The sequence below is a fragment of the Balaenoptera acutorostrata genome, chromosome 5 (assembly GCF_949987535.1).
Source record: "Balaenoptera acutorostrata chromosome 5, mBalAcu1.1, whole genome shotgun sequence".
Lineage (NCBI taxonomy): Eukaryota > Metazoa > Chordata > Mammalia > Artiodactyla > Balaenopteridae > Balaenoptera > Balaenoptera acutorostrata.
This window is the reverse complement of record NC_080068.1, coordinates 122,752,560-122,758,559: the sequence shown is the minus strand read 5'-3', so window position 1 is coordinate 122,758,559 and position 6,000 is coordinate 122,752,560.

Here is a 6,000-nt window from a genome sequence, read left to right as displayed (position 1 = left end):
ACTTTTCTGTTCTTACGCCTTCCTGTCTCAGTAGGATCTGACCATTAGTGTAAGGAGAGAGACTCCAGCTGTGAAGGAAAATGGTGCCAAGAACTGCAGCTGCAGAAATTTTTTTGGTTTTTTTTCACTTTTTACTTTTGACATGTAAAATTAATACATACACAAGTTAAAAAACATCAAACAGTACAGAGTGGTACTAAATGAAAAGTAAGTTCTCTACCTTACCTTGTTCTCCCACTCCCCATTTCTAATCCAGCTCCCTTGGAGTATAGTTGCTTTACAATGTTGTGTTAGTTTCTGCGGTACAGCAAAGTGAATCAGCTATACATATACATATAACCCCTCTTTTCTGGATTTCCTTCCCATTTAGATCACCACAGGGCACTGAGTAGAGTTCCCTGTGCTATACAGTAGGTTCTCATTAGTTATCTATTTTATACATAGTATCAATAGTGTATATATGTCTATCCCAATCTCCCAGTTCATCCCACCCCCCCCCCACCAGCTCCCTATTTTTAAACATTTTTTATTCTGTTGCTGGTTATTACCATACCTCTGAAACTTATGTTAATTTCTCCATTTCTCGTTCATCAACTTTAGATAGTATCTATTAAAAGATGATAAATTTAGTTCATATTTCTTTATCCACTACTAAGTTTTTCCAGTTACAGTATTTTGGTTCTTCTGGTGTTTATCTATAATTTTAAAGAATATGCTTAAACCCCATATTTTGTTACATAAATTTTAGATAGCATATCTTGATTCCTTACTAGATAAGGTGAGAAAAATCTGTGTCTGACATTACCTTCCACATCTCTCTGCTGCCTTAACAGACTTCCGTTTTTTTTACATTATCAATGTTAATATTAGATTCTCTTTTATAGTTACTATTGTCTTCCAAGTTTTGTTTATATGTTGATTCTACAAACTGAAATAGCATTTACATTATTCCAATTATTAAATTACTCCTTACTGAAAGACTGAATAGCTCTACCTATTGAGGAAAAAAACGTCATCTATATCATCAAAATGGAAAGATGAATGTTCCAAGTGTCAAGCTCAAATGAGAGTCCTTAAACCCAATCTTCAAGAATTTCTATTATTCATTTAGCCAATGATACCTTTTATTTCCAAGAAATCTTTTTTCTTTGATTATTCTTGTTACCCAGCCACCTATTCTTTGGCTTCTTGACTCTGAAGATGTTAGGGTTTGGGGGGTTTTTTTAATCATTTTTTCTTTCAGTTCTCTTTTTTTTTTTTTTTTTAATAAATAAAGTTTATTGACATTTTAGGACAGAAGAAAGTTAAACAGGTATGTTCAATCTGTTACGATTATTTTAAAATTTTATAATGGCCTATTGCTCTTCTTAAAAAAACATGAAGACTTCCCATACTCAGGACATTCAATGGTGTTTATTTTCTTTACTTGGACACTTTCATTGCATAGCTCTTCCTTAACCTTATCCAGGCAAGGCTCTTCTGATATGTCAGCTTCTCAAAGACGTTATTAAATTAGCACTCTGTCAGTGTCAGTCACATTCCATCCTTACTCTCATTCATTTTCTGAGCATTTCTTGTAATGTATGACTGCTTTCAATAAGTTTCTCAGATTTGTTTGAGAGTATATATGCACTCTTAAAGAACATCTTTGTTGGATAAAGACTTCTAGATGGACATTTTTGCTTTCAGCACTTTAATGATGTTACTCAAATGTCTTCTAACTTGCATGATTTCTAATTAAATGTTGGATATATACTTATATTTGCCGCTCTGTATCTAATGTTCTTTGTTCTCCTCCAGCCTTCAGCATTTTCTCATTGTCCCTTTTTTTTTTTTAATCAGTCATCAATTTTATACACATCAGTGTATACATGTCAATCCCAATCGCCCAATTCAGCACACCACCATCCCCACCCCGCCGCAGTTTTCCCCCCTTGGTGTCCATACGTTTGTTCTCTACATCTGTGTCTCAACTTCTGCCCTGCAAACCGGTTCATCTGTACCATTGTTCTAGGTTCCACATACATGCGTTAATATACGATATTTGTTTTGTTCAGTTCTCTTAATTAACTGTTTTCTTCAGGAGTCAACTGTTACATCTGTTCCACTTGGACCTTCTCATTTTTGCTGTTGGTTTCTTCTAAATTTTCTGGTTTTGTTTTTGTTTTTGTTTTCCATACACATGCATGATTAAGAAGATTGATCAATACTGGTAGCATGATTTTCAACTGTGCTATTATAGACCTGTCCCTTGAATGAAAAGATGAATGGTAGGGTCTATGTACATATAAGCTAGTACAGTCAGCCCTATGCGTCCATAAGTTCCACATCCACAGATTCAACCAACTTAAGATCCAAAATATTCCAAAAATATTCCAGAAAGTTCCGAAATGCAATACTTAAATTGGCTGTGCGCTGGCAACTATGTACCTAGCATTTACATTGTATTAGGTATTATAAGTAATCTATAGATGATGTAAAGCATACAGAAGGATGTGCATAGGTTATATGCAAATACTGTGCCATTTTATATAACGGACTCGAACATCTGTGGATTGTGGTATCCACAGGGCATCCTGGAACTGGTCGCCCACAGATACTGAGGGATGACTGTATTCTTTAAGGGTACATTTAGATATTTTGTTAACCATGTATTTTTTTTTGAAATTTTAAATACATTTTTAATGTATTTTTTTGAAATTTGACTTTTTAAAAAATGCATGAAAATATCATTTATTTTATTTACTTAGTTTTTTGTGTGCCAGAATTCACTCACTCACTATGAAAATATCATTTATTTTATTTACTTAGTTTTTTGTGTGCCAGAATTCACTCACTCACTCTCTATTATGAATACGCCTTGGACCGAGGGCCTGAAGGTTAAACATAATTTCCAGGTATGGTCAGCAGAGGGCAGCAAAGGGTAGTGGAACAAGTGCTCACTGCCCAGGCCTGGGCATCCCTCTCTTTTCCCTTTTCGAGGTAAAAATCAATTAGCAGGTAGTAGAAGGGCCACAGTGCCAGAATCAGGAGAGAAATTACTCACAGGGACAGTGACCCTGAATGGGGATTAGGCTGAGGAGGCAGTGGAAAGGTTTAGCCACAATTCACAGCCTGGTATCTGTCACAGAGATGTGGACAACTAGCCATCAGGAGGTGAAGCATCAATTAGAGCACTTTCACAGTTCTGACTGCTACTCCCAGCCTGTCTAAAACCCAAGGTCTGGCTCCTTAGGATAACAGGAGTCGACTATCCACCTTGGGAACTGATACAAACTTCCTGTCTGAGAGTTGGTCCATAGCCAGCCATTCTGAGGAGGAGAGAGTGGGGTATGGGCACCAAATGCAAATGCTGACAGTTAATGTAAACACTCAGATACATTCCAATTAAATAATTTGGGAGTGAACCTAAACACGACGTGGCTTAAATATATTTTCTTCCCTCCTCCAGAGGGGAAACATTGTTTAGTTGTGGAAACACTATATGACTTTGGAATTAGACAAATGTGACTCTATGAATTGTTAGGTATATGGCTCTCAGTTACTTAACTCTACTGAGCCTCAGCTTCTCCATCTGTAAAACTAGAAATAATGATTCTTACCTCACAAATCTGCTGCAAAGAAATGAGATGATGTACATAAACTGCGTGGCAAAGAGCTTGGCAACCTGTAGTCAGTCAACATTGGTACCTGTTCTGTCTCCCTGTCTTTATCTTGGAAGAAGATCCATGATACTACTTGCTGTCTTTGAATACAAAGTCTCGCTGTCTCCTAAAAGCATACTAACGTTAATTGAGGGATTACTGTGTTAGGTACCATAGTAAGTTTTCTGAAGTGCTACCTCACTTAATTTTCATAACCAGCCTATAAGGAATGTACTTTTATCATCATCTCCATTTGACAAATGAGGACATTGTAAACTGGTTTTCCTAGTCTTCTCACGTAGGGAGTAAAGAACGAGGAGGGATTCAAAACAGGTAATTGGATTCCAGAACTCATGCTCCTGACAATACATAATCTGTTTTCCAATACAGACATTTAATCAAAGATTTAAAAATCTAAGGGAAAAAATAGAATTAAGAAAATAGTCTTGTCTTTGCAGTGTGTTTAAATGTTGGTACTATTGGCATAAGATCACCTCTTCTATTTGATATTTAGGGCAAAAGTTCAGTGTTCAATGAAATAAATGAAAACACACTTTGTTGCAGACTCAGAGAACGGACATGTGGACACAGCGGGGGAAGGGGAGGGTGGGATGAATTGGGAGATTAGGATTGACATATATACACTACCATGTGTAAAATAGAGAGCTAGTGGGAACCTGCTGTAAAGCACAGGGAGCTCAGCTCGGTGCTCTGTGATGACCTAGATAGGTGGGATGGGGGGTGGCGGTGGGAGGGAGGTCCAGGAGGGAGGGGATATGTATATAGATATAGCTGATTCACTTCACTGTACAGCAGAAACTAATACAACATTGTAAAGTAATTATACTCCAATTTTAAAAAATAAATAATTTTTTTTTTAAAAAAAGAAAACACACCTTGTCATTGTTATTCCATTTAGAGTTCTTTCATAAAATTAAAAGAACTAACAATGGTATTTGGAAGACATTCAGCTTTAGCTATTACATTTAAAGATAACTATTACATGACTAAGGAAAGCTTCCTTGATCTTTCTGAGAAAAAGTTTTCTCTCTTTTGCTTCACTACAAGGGGAAGATGGTACAAGAACACTTCTTTCTCAATGGATGCCTAAAAAACAATCACAATCCTGGTTACATGTAAGAATCATGCAAAACGCTTTTTATAAATATAGGTTTTCTGGATCTGGTGACTCAAAACCTCTGGGAGAGTACAGCCTAAAAAGCTCCTCAAAGCAATTCTGATGCATATCAGAACTGATTACCAGTGACTAGATTCTAGAAGGGGAGACGTCTTCCTGGCCTCTAAACTCTCCAAAAGGGAGAGGCAGAGAATGGAGATAATTTGGGAATTGGGGAAGGTGCAGAGATACGTCTGCCTACATTTCTTGCCTTACATAGATTCTGCCAAATGCTTGATGAGAGGCCAAAAAGTGTTGCCCAATAAGCCTCCATGGTTCTAAATACAGTCAAGCATGTCCAGACTAGCACTGTCCCTTTAAAAGTGGTGAGCAGTCTCTGGAGGCCACTGTCTGTATGCCTCATCTGTGCTAGTTTGGTTTTAAGAGGAGAGGCCTTAACAAGGTCACAGAGGACCTAAAAGACCTGTGCTTCTGGCTTCCACCCACCTTTTCAGACTTATTTCACCTTCCTGTACCTTCTGTTAGTGTCTCCAATCTAGCAAACATTTTCATGTCTCTGAAATTTCATGTACTCAAATTCTACCCCTTCAGCATGAAATATGAAACATCCTCTCCCGGACTTCCCTGGTGGCGCAGTGGTTAAGAATCCACATGCCAATGCTAGGGGACATGGGTTCGATCTCTGGTCCAGGAAGATTCCACATGCCGCGGAGTGACTAAGCCCGTGCACCACAACTACTGAGCCTGCGCTCTACAGCTCACGAGCCACAACTACTGAAGCCCGCACACCTAGAGCCCGTGCTCCGCAACAACAGAAGCCACCACAATGAGAAGCCCACGTACCGCAACAAAGAGTAGCCCCTGCTTGCTGCAACTGGAGAAAGCCCACACACAGCAACCAAGACCCAACGCAGCAAGCAAGCAAGCAAGCAATAAATAAATAAATTTATTTATTTATTTTAAAAAAGAAACATCCTCTCCCAACACATATTCTTTTCTCTTCTTCTTCTCTCTCTTTCCCTTTCTCTCTCTCTCTCTCTCCCTGTCTCTCCCCCTCCTTCCCTCCATACCTCTTTCCCTCTCTCCCTTCCTCCCCTCCCCCCCAATTAATTCCAAATTATCTTTTAAAGCTCATTTCAAAGGAGGTTTTCAAAGAAGCCTTCCTTGCCTGCCCTCTCCACAATCAAAGTCAGGTGTCCGGTCCCTCTTGTAATTGCT